General features: G+C 36.2%; 1 pseudogene; it reads right to left on the bottom strand.

Moving 5' to 3' along the window:
* Positions 1-3338: 3338 nt before the first annotated feature.
* On the bottom strand, positions 3339-15229 carry LOC149528669 (G-type lectin S-receptor-like serine/threonine-protein kinase At2g19130; annotated as a pseudogene).
* Between the last annotated feature and the right edge of the window lie 1969 nt (positions 15230-17198).

Below are 17198 nucleotides of genomic sequence, written 5' to 3' on the forward strand. Positions count from 1 at the left end.
ATCTTTAAACCTTTTTGAACTTTTTTTTTTTCAAATTTCAGCCTCTAATTAAATCTTTTCTAAACTTGTTCAAGATTCCTATTCATAGATAGTAAATATGAAAACTTTCTTTGTAAACACTAGAGTTGGGTAACACTATAATTCCTAGGATAACACTAAACTTTTTCACTCCTCTCTCTAATGTTTGGTGATAACTGCAATAGCTCAATTAATACTATATTTCTTTATTCACTAACCATATTGTATTTCATATTCATGATCTTCAATACTCAACTAAACCATATAGTATAATCGAACCAACATTATGTTTTTAGAGTCTAACTTATTCAAGTTCCTATTGAATACCTTACCCTTATCAACACTTACATGATCGCACTTTCTTCAAATCCTCTTCATCAATCAAATCCTATTCATGACTCAAATGATATGACACTCTATTGGATTAGGATAATGCCTAACCATTCAAGGCTTGTCATCAATTAAAACATAACAAGATATGATTCTTTCACATAATGAATTAAAATCATTAGTTGGGACTAACAAATAATAGCTCATCTTCTCTTGAACCAAAATAGATATTATAGGCTAGCATGTTACTCATAAATCTTAGATCATCATGTTTGATCTTGTTAAGCATCATACATCTATGATTCCATATTTTTCTAGAGGTATGTTACACTAATTTATTACCATTCTATGCAGTGATAGGATTAATACCTTGAATTCTCAATTATGTTACCTTATGAATTAGGTCATGGTTTATTTAGACTAGGTTATCACCAATTAAAAATATGTTATGTATTTTCTTTAAATTGTTGACCACTCTTCATTAAAATATTCTCCAAAAATAATATACTATGCAACATTAAGTTTCCCTAAGTTCTCAAAACCTTCCTTAACAATGTTATCATCCTTGTAAATGATTTTAAAATTTGTTGCACAAATATATTTTCCTTAATATATCAAATTTATAGTGAATATATGCCCTAACATCATCCATAAAAATAAAACTCCTTCCAACTCTAGCAAAAATGCCCCAGTAGGATCACTATCAAAAGATAAAATAGAGTTTCTCTTAAACTTGTATACAGTTTCTTAAAGATATTACAACCCATTCTTGTCTATTTCAATGACCTAGAATTTTGTCAAGGCTAGTCTGGTGGTAGATACCAAGCATTCTAATTTTGGCCCCTCATACATTCTCTAACAAATAAAGATGCAGAAATATTTTAGTGTTATTGGCTTAGAAGATGAGGTTGAAATGGGAAGGAAAAAGTCCTCGAGGCCTAGAAATAATGTGAAGCAAGGAAACCCCAATGAAAAAGAACAATGCACCATTAGCTCAGACCCTATGAGTAGTGAATTTTTTTTTTAAATATAACAAGAGGTAGAAAAAAAAGGCGATCCATGGAAAGTGTTTTGAGGATGACACTGTCGGTAAAGGCCCTCAAACTAGGGGTGAATGTAGCCCCATGGATAGCTAATCATGTCCTATCCCATCTGATGTTTCTAACACTCTCAAAGATGAAACCCATAATATTGAAAAAAACAACATAAGGGGTGAGCATTAAGACTCAGACACTATTACCTCTCTTGCTCAACAAAATTATATAAAGGAAAAAATAAGAAAGAAAGGAGTAACCTAGAGGTTTCATAGGAAATTAGTATTTGGGGTTGTTTTGAGGGTAGCTTGGTGAACTAGAGGAAAATGTATAGAAGCTGATGAAGGGATAGGATAATTTGGAAGAGAGGTTTGATGAGGTCACCAACTTAATGGTCAAAGTGATGCACTCAATTGTGACTACTCTAAACCTCCTACATACTAAGAAGGATGGTCATGCTACCTCTATTGGTGTAGACACCACAACATCCCTGCACCACTTCCTATTGGATGATTGGCTTCATGTCTTGTTGGATAAAACAAATAAGGAGAAAAATTAGAGCTAGCACTCTTGTCTTTTATTTTTTTTATGTTATTATTTTGTCATCTACTATGATAGTCTTTTGTTATGTATTAAAGTTGGACTCTATTGTCCTATAGGTAAGAACATTACAAATCTTATATATATTTTTAATATCTAGTTTGATAGCTAGCCTACACAATAGAGTAAATTTAGAAAGTGAGACATGTTAATGTTGATTTATTTATTTTTTATTAAGCAAAGGGGCTAGGTTAAGAATCTATTACAAGTATGTTTTTGTTGCTTATCAGCTTATATTTTTGGCCAAACCCATTTTGGTTTATTTTTAATATAAAAAAATGCACATTAAAAATGTATATTATCTAATTTAATAAAATTCCTAGAGTATATTTTCAATACAATCAATTTAGTTCTTTGATCTTATTTCTCTTAATAACACAATTCTATTTTTTTCATTTACATATAGAAAAATTGTGTTATAATTTCTTTTTTGATAAAATAACAATATTAATATTATTTAATATTAGTAATTAGATGTACATAGAAATAAATTTACAAAAATTATTCAAAATTGTACTAAAATACAATATTTCAAACGATTTAACTTATTACATATAAAACATGACAAAGATAAATGGAAAAAAAGAAAAATAAATAAATTTTAAGCTTTTCAAAAGCTTCGAAGTAATAATTATTCAAATAAATAATATAAAAGCATAAAGGTCAAAATAACATTTCACATATGCATTTTAGAATATCTAGACAATATTCCAATCACGTTGTCAAGGAATCATAAGTCAACAAAAATAAACACTAATTAAGATGAAATGTATGCTCCATTAAACTTGATATACAATAAATATTTTATGAATTACACAAAAAAGATATGTAAATATATAGAAAAGTATTTTCATAAATTCACTTGTATGCGTAATATTGGTTAAAGCACAAAGTAGAAAAGTAAGATGCCCTAAATTTTAGATATTTATATTCATAAATATGTAAAAAATAGGTCTATATACAAATTTTCTCAATATTTGACTTAGCAATGGTACATTTAATATTAGAAAAGACTAATTTAAAATTTAAGAATAGGTTGTAGAACTTTGATGAATCTCTTGATTATCCAAGTTCTAATATATTGACTAATTAATGATACATACAATACTCAAAAAGAGTCATGATTAGAAAAACTAACTCATAATTTTATATATACAAACTCTCTAGTCTTTTGATATACTAGTGATACATATTAAATATTGTAAAAGATTGGGAATGGAAAGTAACTTTTATGAAACTTGGAGAGATGATAACTTTTAGAGATGGATGTTAGAGAATTTGACAATATCCTTAAGAATGTACCTAAATGGTTTACAACATTTAACTAGTACATGAAGGCTGATTATTTATCATAGATTATGTCTCTTTATCATAATAAAACATTAGGCTACTAGATTTTTCCACTAATACTTGAAGAGATCTAGGAATGGGAGGAATGGAAACACTTGCAGTACCTTCTAGTATTTGTACAACCTGGCTCATGGATGGCCTTTGATCTTCTCCATCCTGAATGCACCATCCCCCCACCATTGCAACCCTCTATAATTCTTCTGCATGAACATCATTGTTAAATTTATCATCCAATAGATTGATAGTGTCCTCTTGATTGATTTGGGTAGCAACCCAAGTGGGAAAGAACCATCCACTATTTTGTGCATTTTCCTCCATGATCCGTTGACCTGCACTAGAGATACTTATCAATTATATACTAAATTTTTTCTAGACAAATGATTTACTTTGTATTTGATATAGTTTACAAAAATTGTAACACATCTTCTCTTTAATTGCTAAATTTATATTATGTGTTGTACCATATTCACATCAATTACAGTATCCAACCCTCAAAAACATGAGTGGTTTGAGATTTTAGATAGTCTGTGGCTAATTTTCACATTTTGTTATAAATTATTACCTAGTTCTAAAAAATTCTTATCATACCATTTATCCTTTAGAAATATAAATAATTTAAATTTTTTCCTAATCCTACCTAATCCCTTTAATATTATCTACCCAATTTATATAAATTACAATGATTTGACATTTCAAATTTGAAATTATTATTTTCTACCAATTATGATACCCAATATCAACCCAAATATATAAATCTTATTACCCAAATTTCAATTGATTTGAGATTTTTCCTAGGTCTCTCAAATCCTATTAGCTATATGACCAAATTTCAAGACACATAAATTATTTTAAATAATTTGTAATGAATAGCAATGACTTTTTACCTAGACATTTTATAGAGAGTTTTAATTAAATTAATTAATCGGAGAGAGAGAGAGAGAGAGAGAGAGAATTAAACTTTCTCTCTCCCCGTACTTTTCTCTCTCCATGTACTAAAAATTTTAAGAGAAGTATGCAGTTTGAGTTAGAATCTCATTCTCCTTTTGACAATCCTCTCTCTCCACATACATTTCTCTCTCCATGTACTCCAACCTTTAGAGAGAAGTACGGGTTTTAGTTTTGGGTTTGGGTTTTCACTCTCTCTCTTCCAAATTTTCTCTCTCCATGTACTCAAACCTTGTAGAGAGAAGTATGGGTTTGAGTTTGGGTTTTCTCACTCAATTTTTCTCTCTCCATGTACCAAAATACTCTCTCTCTCTATACTCAAAATTTTTAACGTAATTCTAACTTGAACCTCCAACCCAAACTTCAAATTGAAGGTAATTGTTGGCTAGAAATACAACATGATCTGTGGTTTAGAAGGTGCTAAACTATTTTGATATGCTACATCAGATATACATTTTGATTAGCTGTCCAACTCAAGTCAAGATCTGTGGCTTGGATAGGCATGATCAGGCATGCGAGTCATTTGGAGTAATACTATAGACAATACAGGTAAATGGAAACATAGATAAAGCATGTGAACTGTTTGACAAAATACTTCACCTCTAGGTTGTGGTACATTGAGTAGTGTTGTTGGATCGATCTTCCATGATCGATGCAAATGAAAGTTTTAGAAAATTTATTGAGTTCTTGTGATGATGAAGCATGCTTCAATTACATGCCCATATTTGATGATACTCTAGGCCAACACCCCATGAAACATTTAATAGTGTTCAAATATTGAGTTCCAATGACTGGGTTACTTGGCATAAGAGCAGATGTTGCAGCTATTATGACAAAAGAAGAATTAAGCAAGATTTTTTTTATAGTACACTTGTAAACACTCGCAATCTCATTCAAACATGGAATACTAGCAGTTGGATATTCAACCAAGCACGTGAGCTACTTGAAAGAAATGACAAGATGGCATCGTTGAACAATGAAATGTGCAAGTAAGAGATTTTAGACCCTATGCGTACAGAATTAATTTGGATTTTTATAGCCGTGCAAGTCCTTATATATATCAGTTTCCCTTTCATTATGCCAAATGCTGATAAGGCTTGGGACAAAGATTATTTGGCTTATTACATGTATTTTGGTGGATATTGGTTGAGTTACAGTGGATCATATTGGTTGAATTAAAGTGGATGCATGCTTTCAATCATGACATTGTTTATAGATACAGATCCAGATAGTGATACCGCTATTTTTCATGTCTGGGTACTCTCATGCAGCTTAGTAATGATGGGAATGTTGCCTTTGATTGGAGCAGTTGATTTGTTGATGCTGCCCTGACATCAACTTAAATGGCTTGCAAACTAAATTATCAATTCCCCATATGAGTCAGCTACTCAAATGTCAACGTCATTGCTATAGATTGAAAGATCATGGAGATCATGTGACAACGTCATATACATGCATATAGAATGTAGAATCTTCATATGTAGCCAATTGCTCAACAAAATGTCATATTCATCCCATGAATCTATGATCAATGGATTTGGCTGGATTTCTCATTACATGTTTGACAAAATGAGCATGGTAAAGTTTGAATGATCACTCATCAACCATCCAGCAAAGTCTGGCAGATCAAAGATTTCTTTGATCAATTTGTATGCAAGAAATGGTTGAACCCAAGCTCCCTTCATATAGAAATGAACTCATTCAACTGCCCAATAGAATGGGAATATGAACTCAGCAGCATGGTAATGACAAGGTGCATAGAAAGTCGATTCATCAACTTATCTAGTACTCCTTTGCGAGTTTGTAAAGTGAGAACCTCAAAGGGACACAGCTTATTGGATTGGTGCATGTTTGGAAGTACAATTGCAAAGAAATTCATTAAACAAGTTATCATTTCTTGAGGCCATTATTAATGATATTGGCACGGTACCTGTTCTTCAAGTGGATGCATATTAACTTATCTGTTTGGGCAACAATGGGGAATTATATTGGAGATTGTCATAAAGTTTCTTAAGTGGATCAATGTAGTCATATGTGTAACTTATTATGTAAAAATGAACATGTCACTTATTGTAACTAGAGTTAGGATCTAGAGTTTGCTACATATGAGTTGGAGTTAGAGTCAGTTTTCAAATGCATGCCCAATTTCGAACTCTAACTTTTTGAGTAGTTATGGACCATAAAAGTTAGTTATTCTAGAATAGCTATAAATTCCTAAAAATCAATGTAATAAGGGACTTTTTGGACTTGGATATAGGGAACACTTATGCTCTGATAACAAAGCAATTTTTGGAAAGTGTGTACAATTGTTGTTTTTGTGTAATCAGTTATTTCTTTCTTTCTTGGTGCAAGAAATAAAAGGAAGTACATTTGGCGTTCTCTATCCAAGGAATCTGAATTGTTAAAGTGTTGATTCATCTATGATTACTTTCATGGTATGATGTGAGTATTTGTGGATGGTTAAATTAGCATTGTGTTGGTGAAAGTTCTCACGCGTAGTCCTTGAAAGCTCTCATTAATAGTTACATCATTCTTATGAAAACATTGAAGGCATGTGGTGCATTCGCTATCAATGGTTTTCCTTCCTATTCTCTAAGTTCTTTATCTTTATTGAAAAATCACATATTTTATCTTATGAGGGAGCTACTCTTCTAATCGCAAAGGAAGGCCAGTTATCAAAGGCCTATCCAACTGTTGTGAATGGTTTGCCACACACTCCATTGGGCATATTCTACATTATACTGTGACAAATCTGTTTACCAACATGACTCTATTGATTGGTTTCTAAAATTACAGTTGCTAAAGTTATTGTCAAAGTTCTACCCAATTTTTATCAATTACACTACCCAACAACTAGAATTAATTTACGATTTCAGAATGCATTGTACTAAATTGTGGTTGTGAAATTTATGCATGTAGGTGTTAAATTCATTGCCTAGCTGTCCAACCCAGCTTACGAAAAAAATTAACTGACCTGCAATTATTTGGATCAGATTCATGCCAAAGCTATAGACATCGGCCTTTGGAGTAATGGGTTGACCAAAAATCCATTCAGGCACCAAGTACCCTCTGGTTCCTCGCATGGACGTTAAAACATGACTGAACTCTCTGCCCATCAATTTAGAGAGCCCAAAATCGGCAACCTTGGGACAGAAGTCCTCATCAAGCAGTATGTTGTTAGGCTTAATATCACAATGTATGATACAGTCCCTACACTTCTCGTGCAGGTACAGAATCCCACGGGCCACACCGAGGACGATGTCGAACCAAGTCTTCTAGTCCAAGACAGGCGCGCTCTCATTCTTAGAGAACAACCACTTGTCAAGCGATCCACTGGGGAGATAATCATAGAGTTGGAGCCCTCGGAACAAAATCCTCTCAGGCGGATCAAATTCACAAGCTGTATTATCCCAATCGTGCTGACCTCCAACCGAAACTGCTTCTCCCCCTGCCTGATACCCTCAAGCCTTTTCACCGCCACTGGGGTTTTAGTCTTATCCCCAAGACTCCCTTTGAAAACTGATTGGAATCCCCCTCCACCCAGCCACTCAGAAAAGTTCTTGGTTGCGCACTGTGTGAAAAATCAAACTATTGCAGTCACTGATTATTAATCTCCTATCACAAATGATTATTAAACTGCTGAAAACAAATTCTCTGCTAATATCGAAAAATAACACAACTACAACTTCACTTAAAATATGGAAAGAAATGCGCAATAGAATCAACACAATATTTTTGGACAAATTGTCCCTGGAAAAACCCCTAAGGGAAAACCAGTTCTACAGATGAGGAATTATATTAAACTTCAGCAAATGAAGAGATACAAAATTCCTTGCCTCACACTGGCAGAACTCCGACAACCTCCTAATTTCTTCCGCTGATATTCCCCACTGCTATGCCCACGCTAACACTACGCCCTTGCTAACACTGCAAGATTGTTTGCTAACATTGCAAACTGCTTCTCCAAAACACTTCTTCCTGTGCCCTTGCTAACACTGCAAGACTGTTTGCTAACACTGCAAACTGCTTCACCAAAGCTTCTCCCTTGTGCCCTTGCTAACACTGCAAGACTATTTGCTAACACTGCAAACTGCTTCACAAAAGCTTCTTCCTTGTGCCCTTGCTAACACTGCAAGACTGTTTGCTAACACTGCAAACTGCTTCACAAAAGCTTCTTCCATCCAAATGATCCAATGACCCCTTTCTATACTACTCCAGTTGGTAAACCAACGACCGAGATTAAATCTAACCAACGGCTGAGATTAAGACAACTCAACAGCCAATAATAGAATTGGTTGCAAAGTGTCCAAAAGGAATCACTAAAATTAGTAAATAATAACCATTTACTAATTTTTGGCAAGTGGACAAACAACTGTCCAAACCACCCATAAATACAACCGCTATTCATAGATAAGGACGAATAGCTGTCCAAGCTACCCATAAATAGTGCTGCTATTTCCGAGTCAGAAATAATAGCTGTCCAACTAACAATAATTAACACTCCCTCTTAGTGAGGAAGCTGTTCTGCATGACACCCATCTTATCTCTGAAGAAGATAAATTTGGCCTTTCCCAAAGCCTTCGTCAGAATGTCTGCTACCTGCTCATCTATAGGTATGTATTGTAGTCGAACAACTTTCTTCAATCTGCACACATGGGTCTCTTTGTTGTGTGCTACAAAGCCTTCTGGTTGTTCTATGTATACCTCCTCCTTCAACTCACCATTGAGGAATGCTGTCTTGACATCCATTTGATGGATCTGCCATCCCATCTGTGCTGCAAGTGAGATTACAGCTCGTATAGAAGTATACCTGGCAACTAGAGCAAATGTCTCCTCATAGTCTATTCCCTCCTTCTGAGAGAAACCCTTTACCACAAACCTAGCCTTGTATTTCTCAATGCTACCATATGCACCGTGCTTTATCTTATAGATCTAGTGTGATCCAACTACAGCCCTATCTGTTGGTCTAGGTACTACCTCCCACACATCATTATGCATTATTGAAGAATATTCCTCAACCATAGCATCTCGCCATACCTGATGTTCTGCAGCTTCCTGATAGCTAGAAGGCTCACTATCTACCAACTAACTAACTAATGCCACATAGTCATTGAACTTGGCTGGTTGTCTTCGCTGTCTAGTACTCTTCCTAGGAGCTCCCACAAACTCCTGAGTATCCCTTTGTGTATCTAGAACCACATGGTTCCTGCTGCCAACTGTAGAGGATGAAATGTCAACCTCTAAGTCTTCCAGATGCATTTCCTGTTGCACATGTTGCTCCATACCCTGTGAATCTTCACTAACTGAGTCTACACTCGTACTGGTAACTGTACTTGAGCTTTGATGCCCTTGACTTGGTCTTGGAGCTTCTGTTGGCTACTCACTCTGATCATCTGCTGGAAAATCTCTGGATCTCTTGAATGCCTTGTCCTCCATGAACTTGACATCCTGTCTGACAATAACTCTTTTAGTCCCTGGAATGAAAATCTTGTATGCCTTTGAGGTCTCACTGTACCCAACAAAGTACCCCCTCTCTGCAGTCTGATCTAACTTTGTACGTGTATCTCCAGGAATATGACAATATGCCAAACTCTCGAATATCCTGAAGTGATTAACATCTAGCTTCTTCCCTGTGAAAGCCTCCTCTAGTGTCATCTTCCCTAGCACCTTGTGTGGAACTCTATTCTGAATGTAGACTGCTGTATTACATGCCTCTGCCCATAAGTAATGGGGCATGTCCTGGTCATGTAGCATAGCTCTTGCTGCCTCCGATATAGAACGGTTCTTCCTCTCAGCAACTCCATTCTGCTGTGGATTGTAAGGAACAGTCCATTCTCTCTTGATTCCTTCTCTGGTGCAGAACTCCTGGAAGACATTTCCTTTGTACTCGCCTCCGTTGTCTGACCGAAGAACCTTTATCTTCTTTCCTGTCAAGTTCTCCACAAGAGCCTTGAACTCTTGGAATCGACTGAAAACCTCATCTTTAGTCTTCAAGAAGTATATCCAGGTCTTTCTAGAGAAGTCATCAATAAAAGTAACATAGTACTCATATCCTCTGAGAGATTTTGTTGACATTGGTCCACAAACATCTGAATGTACTAGATCAAGAACACCCTTAGATCTAGTGTCACTCCTTGGAAAAGATGCTTTCGCAAACTTCCCCAACACACATCCCTTACATACATCGTCATCATCTGTGCTCACCTCTGGAACACCTGTCACGGTCTCACAAAGCAATCTAAGTGCTCCATGATGAATATGGCCCAACCTCCTATGCCATAGCTCTCCAAGATCTCTAAGATTATTGTTGCTCATAAGTTCCTTAGGAGTATCAAACTGCAATCTATAAAGGCGACCACTCCTAACTCCAATAGTTATGGGTGATTTCCAATCCTTGTGCTTAATCAACACATGTGTCCCTCTAAAGAGTGCATTATACCCCCTATCTTGAAGAACATATACAGAAATCAAATTCATACCTAAGCCCGACACATATAACACATCATGAAGAGAAATTATCTTTCCATTCTCCCTCTGAAACTGAACAGTCCCTTTCCCAACAGGGTTGAGTTTGGACAAGTTTCCCATAGAAATCTGGATGTTGGTGTCCTCCTCCTTGTAACTGGAGAAGTACTCTCTAACTCCTGTCATATGAAATGACGCCCCACTATCTATATACCAAACACATTGTGAGGTTGAGCTAACCATACAAGCTATGAGTGCAAACTCATCTTCCATTCTACTGGAGAGTTCTTCTGCACTTGTTGAAGCTGCCACCTGCTTCTTACCCTTTTTCCTCTCTGGGCAATCACTGACATAGTGGCCAAACTCATGACATCCAAAGCACTTGACCTTAGAAAGGTCCTTCTTCTTTTCACTTTGTGAATTTGATCCTTTGCTAGATCCCTTCTTTGCTTTCCCTTTACCCGCTAGGGCAACGTTCTCTTGTTCCACCTCATTTTTCTGACTCTTGTTAGCCCCATTGACAAGACTTAGTCTAAACTCCTCTTGAGTGAAATCAGTCCATAGTCGATCCCAACTCAGTAAAGTATCTCGTCCCCTGACAACTTGAACAAAGACACTCCATTGTTTAGTAAACCCATTTAGGACTATTCTCACTAGCTCGTCATCACTAGGGCTATCTCCAACAGCTGCTAACTCATCCTTGACAAGTCTGATCCTGGTGAGATAACTTGTGACGTCTTCTCCCTGATTCATTCGGGTATTCTTTAACTTCTCTCTGAGAATCAACTTCTTGTTAGTGGTAGCATTCTGGTACAGATTTAGAATGGCGTCCCACATCTTCTTTGCTGTATCTAGCTCCAAGATATGTGGAACAATATGATCCTTGACACCATCAAGGATAATCCTCCTCGCTTTGGCATCGTCCTTCCTATATGCTGCAAGCTGTGTTGCATCCATTGGTACAGGTACACCACTAGTAGCAAAATCCTTGATACCATTCTCTTCCAACAATAAAAAAATTCTGGCCTTCCAGACACCAAAATTTGAGGCACCATCCAATCTATCTTGATCTCTCAAACCAGCTGAAGCCATCTCAAGGGTTTAAAGCAATAATAAATCTAAAGAGATCAAAATTTCTTTCCTAGGCTAAAACTCTTCTACCCTTAACAATGCTCTGATACCATGTGAAAAATCAAACTATTGCAGTTACTGATTATTAATCTCCTATCACAAATGATTATTAAACTGCTGAAAACAAATTCTCAGCTAATATCGAAAAATAACACAACTGCAACTTCACTTAAAATACGGAAAGAAATGCGCAACAGAATCAACATAATATTTTCAGACAAATTGTCCCTGGAAAAACCCCTAAGGGAAAACTAGTTCTATAGATGAGGAATTATATTAAACTTTAGCAAATCAAGAGATACAAAATTCCTTGCCTCACATTGGCAGAACTCCGACAACCTCCTAATTTCTCCTGCTGATATTCCCCACTGCTATCCCCACGCTAACACTACACCCTTGCTAACACTGCAAGACTGTTTGCTAACATTGCAAACTGCTTCTCCAAAACACTTCTTCCTGTGCCCTTGCTAACACTGCAAGACTTTTTGCTAACACTGCAAACTGCTTCACCAAAGCTTCTCCCTTGTGCCCTTGCTAACACTGCAAGACTGTTTGCTAACACTACAAACTGCTTCACAAAAGCTTCTTCCTTGTGCCCTTGCTAACACTGCAAGACTGTTTGCTAACACTGCAAACTGCTTCACAAAAGCTTCTTCCATCCAAATGACCCAATGACCCCTTTCTATACTACTTCTGTTGGTAAACCAACAACCGAGATTAAATCTAACCAACGGCTGAGATTAAGACAACTCAACAGCCAATAACAGAATTGGTTGCAAAGTGTCCAAAAGGAATCACTAAAATTAGTAAATAATAACCATTTACTAATTTTTGGCAAGTGGACAAACAGCTATCCAAACCACCCATAAATACAACCGCTATTCATAGATAAGGACGAATAGCTGTCCAAGCTACCCATAAATAGTGCTGCTATTTCCGAGTTAGAAATAACAGCTGTCCAACTAACAATAATTAACACACTGGAGCTCTTCGTAGCTGTAAACAGTGAGAGGACCAACATACTCTGCCGATTGAAGCAGTGATCTCCGCCGCCACAGGACGAACAAAACCACAAATCCCACACCCAAGAGAGCGGCGCCGCCACCAATTGCACCGCCCAAGACTGCCGCCGCCACAGATTTCTTTTCCGACCGGGAGGCCGAAATGTCCACCTCCGCCAGCCGGACGAAAGTGGAACGAGACTCCGACGAAGAATCAGCCAAGTCGAGCAACTCGCCCGCCCAGTGCTTGGAATCCCCTCCATTATAGGCATACGCCGTGCACGAACAATTTTCAAGGCAAGAACTCTGGCAATTTTCAGCGGATCCGGCCAAAGCACCGGCAGGAAATGTTTTCCAGGTGAGTTCCATGAATCCATCCATGGTAGTATTACTACAGTCCAAACTGGTCCGTCTTCTACACCCTTCGGACCACGCCTGTGCCTGCCATGCCCGCCTGTCCCTCGGCGTAAAGCCCGTCAAGCAGCTACAGAACTGCAGATTGTTCTTCGTGCAGCTCCCAAAAGCTCCACAGACAGCATAAACCTCACACTGGTCCCGAGGCTGCGGCCAAAACATCGTCCAGGAGTTGGTCTTCTTCAACTGGCTGTACAACTTTAGGTCACCGGACTCCGACATGACGAAACAGGTGGGAATATTTATCTCTGGGTTGACGATATACATGAAATACTTGCCTGCTCTGGTGTCGTTGGAGTAAACGTAATTGTGATACATATAACCCGTGCTCATCTCGGGGAGCTTGCTGAAGATTTTGCCGTTCCATGACCCGGATTCCCAGTACTTGACGAAATTCCTCCCCTGCAGAATCAGCTGATCGTTCGGTGCGTCGAGGAGGTAACTGTAGAGCCCCGGGGTGGGATCCCATGGGGTAGTCCATGACGTCAGCCGATGCGTGTAGGTGAGCTTCGTCCTTGAAAGCCATGTGTTCTGCGGATGATCGAAGCTCTGCCAGAGGATTTCTGACCTGTTTTGAGCCCCAAATACGGCCAGGTTGCCACTGTTTGTTATGTTTTGATGGGGACACAACCCAACAACCAGAATAGCCACAATAGAAAGGGGAAATTATATTAACTGAGAAAATAAGCTGGTACAAACAGTGCAGAGAAAATAAACTCAAAACATGCCCTGCGGGCTTACAATCGCATAAATCTGGAGAATATTTCTCCTTTTAGCACCTCCTCTCAAGCTCCAATCCGAACTGCCTTTTACAATGCCAGAAATCTCCTTAAATAGACCCCGGAGGGTTAAGGACTAGGAGTACATTCTAGAAAGTGCTAGTAGGCATCCACCGACAAAATAGAAGGTTTCGGAAGCTGCGTTAGAAGTCGGTGCAATTCTAGAAGAATCCAGAAACGGTAGCCGAACTTTCGGGAGGCATAACTTTTGAACCGTAACTCCGATTGACGAACCGTTTACATTTTCGGAAAGCTCTCGAAGCGCTCTATAGCCCTATGGACAAGCTTGTCCCCCATTTTTTTGACCCTTTTCGAGGTCATTTAATGCCCCAAACCTGACTTTGAAGCATTCTTAGGGGGTATCCAAAACCCAAAAAACTGCAATAACTTTCAAACCGTGGGGCCTTTTGACCTGATTCTTTTTCTGGAATGCTCTAAATCTTGATTACATTCATCTGGCCAAGTCACACCTTCTAGGTCACCAAAATTATGGTCAAATTGCATGCTCCTATTTTTTCGGGATTTTTAAATGCACTGATAGTTGAACTATGAGAGTTGGAACCTTAATTTGAGCCAAATGGGTATCCAAAAATGTAAAGACAGAAAATAGAAACTAAGTCTAAGTACATTTTTTTGGGTGACACAGGATTGCCCTTATACCTCTGGATGCTCCTGCATCATGTTTGCACTCGAAACGGGTTTGGAGGTGCCGTTGCTTGTCCATATGACCGTGTTGCCGTAGGAGAGCACCAGGCTGCCGCTTTCTGTGAGATTCAGGATGGCTGAATTGTTCTTCAATGGGGTTACCTGGTTGATCAGCCATGCGACCGTCTGGTTCTGAAATTGGGCGTAAAAGAGGCCAGCGTACCAGTTTTCTGTGCCCTTGAGCTTAAAGAACCCTAATTTGAAGACACCGTTTGGGGATGTTTTGGTTTGCGTGCCTGTCAGAGTTTCACGCACGGCTATGGCATGCTCTGCACCAGAAATGGGTTTTATTATAGATAAAACCAGTAGAAAGAGCAGCGTAGAAAGACGTAGGTTATGGACTGCCCCCATTTTTTGGTTGTGAGATTGAAGTAACCGAACTGGGTCTTTTATTGCGAAATTGGGTCATGGTGCGAACTTTGAATTCTGCTTCTGCTTGCGGGTCTTAGATGGATTGCTTGTTTTACAACTTGCAAGTCAAGAGCCGGATCCCTCATCGTTCACGTGGCTGTTCTTATGAAGAGTTGATTACCTATGTATAATTCAGTTTCGGCGACCAAAGAAAGAGATTTGTTTATGCATTAGAAGCAAAATTAATATGATATTTATCGTAACCAGTGACATTAACCCTCAAAATCAGATATCTGAAGTCACAGCTTTTAATGGGTCAAGTCGGACAAGCTTCTCTTCTTACAGAGAGAAGTCAAGTCGCAGAGTGGAAAGCAGGCTTGATAAATATGTACGCTACTTTGAAGACTCCTAATGTGCTAGTTGAATAAATAATGCGCATAGGATATTTAAATTAGTCTGATAATTATTATTAAATTAATATTCTAATTAATGTCAAAAATAAAATAAAATAAAATAGTACAGGTGTACATTTTTCTTTAGAATCAAGCCAGAACTTGTATTTATTAAGATGGCAAAATTTCTATTTTTACATAATAAAAGACTATATCATTGATAGAAATCAACTCTGAACATAAACATACATGTTGGCTAAATGGTTCATATATTTTCTTGGAATTGATCTTTTTTCATATGACACTGATCTTTTATCATATAACAATGAAAATTCATACTTAACTGATTGCTTTATAATATAGGATATTTAAATTAGTCTGATAATTATTATTAAATTAATATTGTAATTAATGTCAGAAATTAAATTAAATAAAATAGTACAAGTGTACATTTTTCTATAGAATCAATTCAGAACTTGTATTTATTAAGATGGCAAAATTTCTATTTTTACATAATAAAAGACTATATCATTGATAGAAATCAACTCTGAACATAAATATACATGTTGGCTAAATGGTTTATATATTTTCTTGGAATTGATCTTTTCTCATATGACATTGATCTTTTATCATATCACAATGAAAATTCATATTTAACTGATTGCTTTATAAAAAAAAAAAATCATAATTTTTTTAATACATATTAATTAAAAAGTTTATTTCATTTTATTTTTTCTTAGAATCCTTCATTTAGGGAAGTAAGGAAAAATAATGATAACAAATGAAATATCTAAATCTCTAAGGGTCTCCATGCAGCTGCTCAACTTATTGCATTTTGTGAACTGATGGCCTCATGTTTGTTAATTTTCGCTGCTTATTTCTTAGCAACAATCCAAAATAGGTAGTTTAAATGAAATTTTAAACTAGTATAGATATCTTTAATAAATCTATCTAAAGAAATGCCGATAGATATCAATACAAAATGATTAAAATTTAATTTACTACACTCAAAACTATTTATATTTCCTTTTATCTTCATTACTTTTTGCACTAATCTAAACTTTTTATTTTATATTTCCTTTTATCTTCATTACTTTTTGCACTAATCTAAACTTTTTATTTTAATTTCTAAAAAAGATGATAATTTATATCTCCTCAGATCCAAACATTATAATTTTAACAAATATTGAATGTTGTGTTTATTGAATTATGTTTTAAAATATATTTTATTCATAATTAAATTTAGAATTTTGGTGTATAGATGGTTGTCAAATTTAACCTTAAATCTATCTAAAGAAATTTCAATAGACATCAACTACATAATAATTATAATTTAATTTACTACATCTAAAATTATTTATATTTCCTTTATCTCCATTTATTTAGTTTTTTTTACTAACGTAAGCTTTTTATTTTAATTTCTATAAAATTTGATGATTTATATCTTCAAATATTATAATTTAAACAATTTTTTTATGTGGTATTTATTAAATTATTTTGAAAAGTATATTTTGTTTATGATAAGATTTCAAATTTTGACATGTAGATGGTTGTCAAATTTAACCTAGAAGAATAAAAGTTAACATTAACATGCTCACACCATCGCACTCCACCCATTCTACCATTGTAGAATGCCTATCGACATTAATAAGAAATATTATAGATATATATTTTGAGAAAAAA

This window comes from Cupressus sempervirens, chromosome 11 (genome assembly GCF_028749045.1).
Source record: "Cupressus sempervirens isolate cs-2001-9-10 chromosome 11, ASM2874904v1, whole genome shotgun sequence".
Classification (NCBI taxonomy): domain Eukaryota; kingdom Viridiplantae; phylum Streptophyta; class Pinopsida; order Cupressales; family Cupressaceae; genus Cupressus; species Cupressus sempervirens.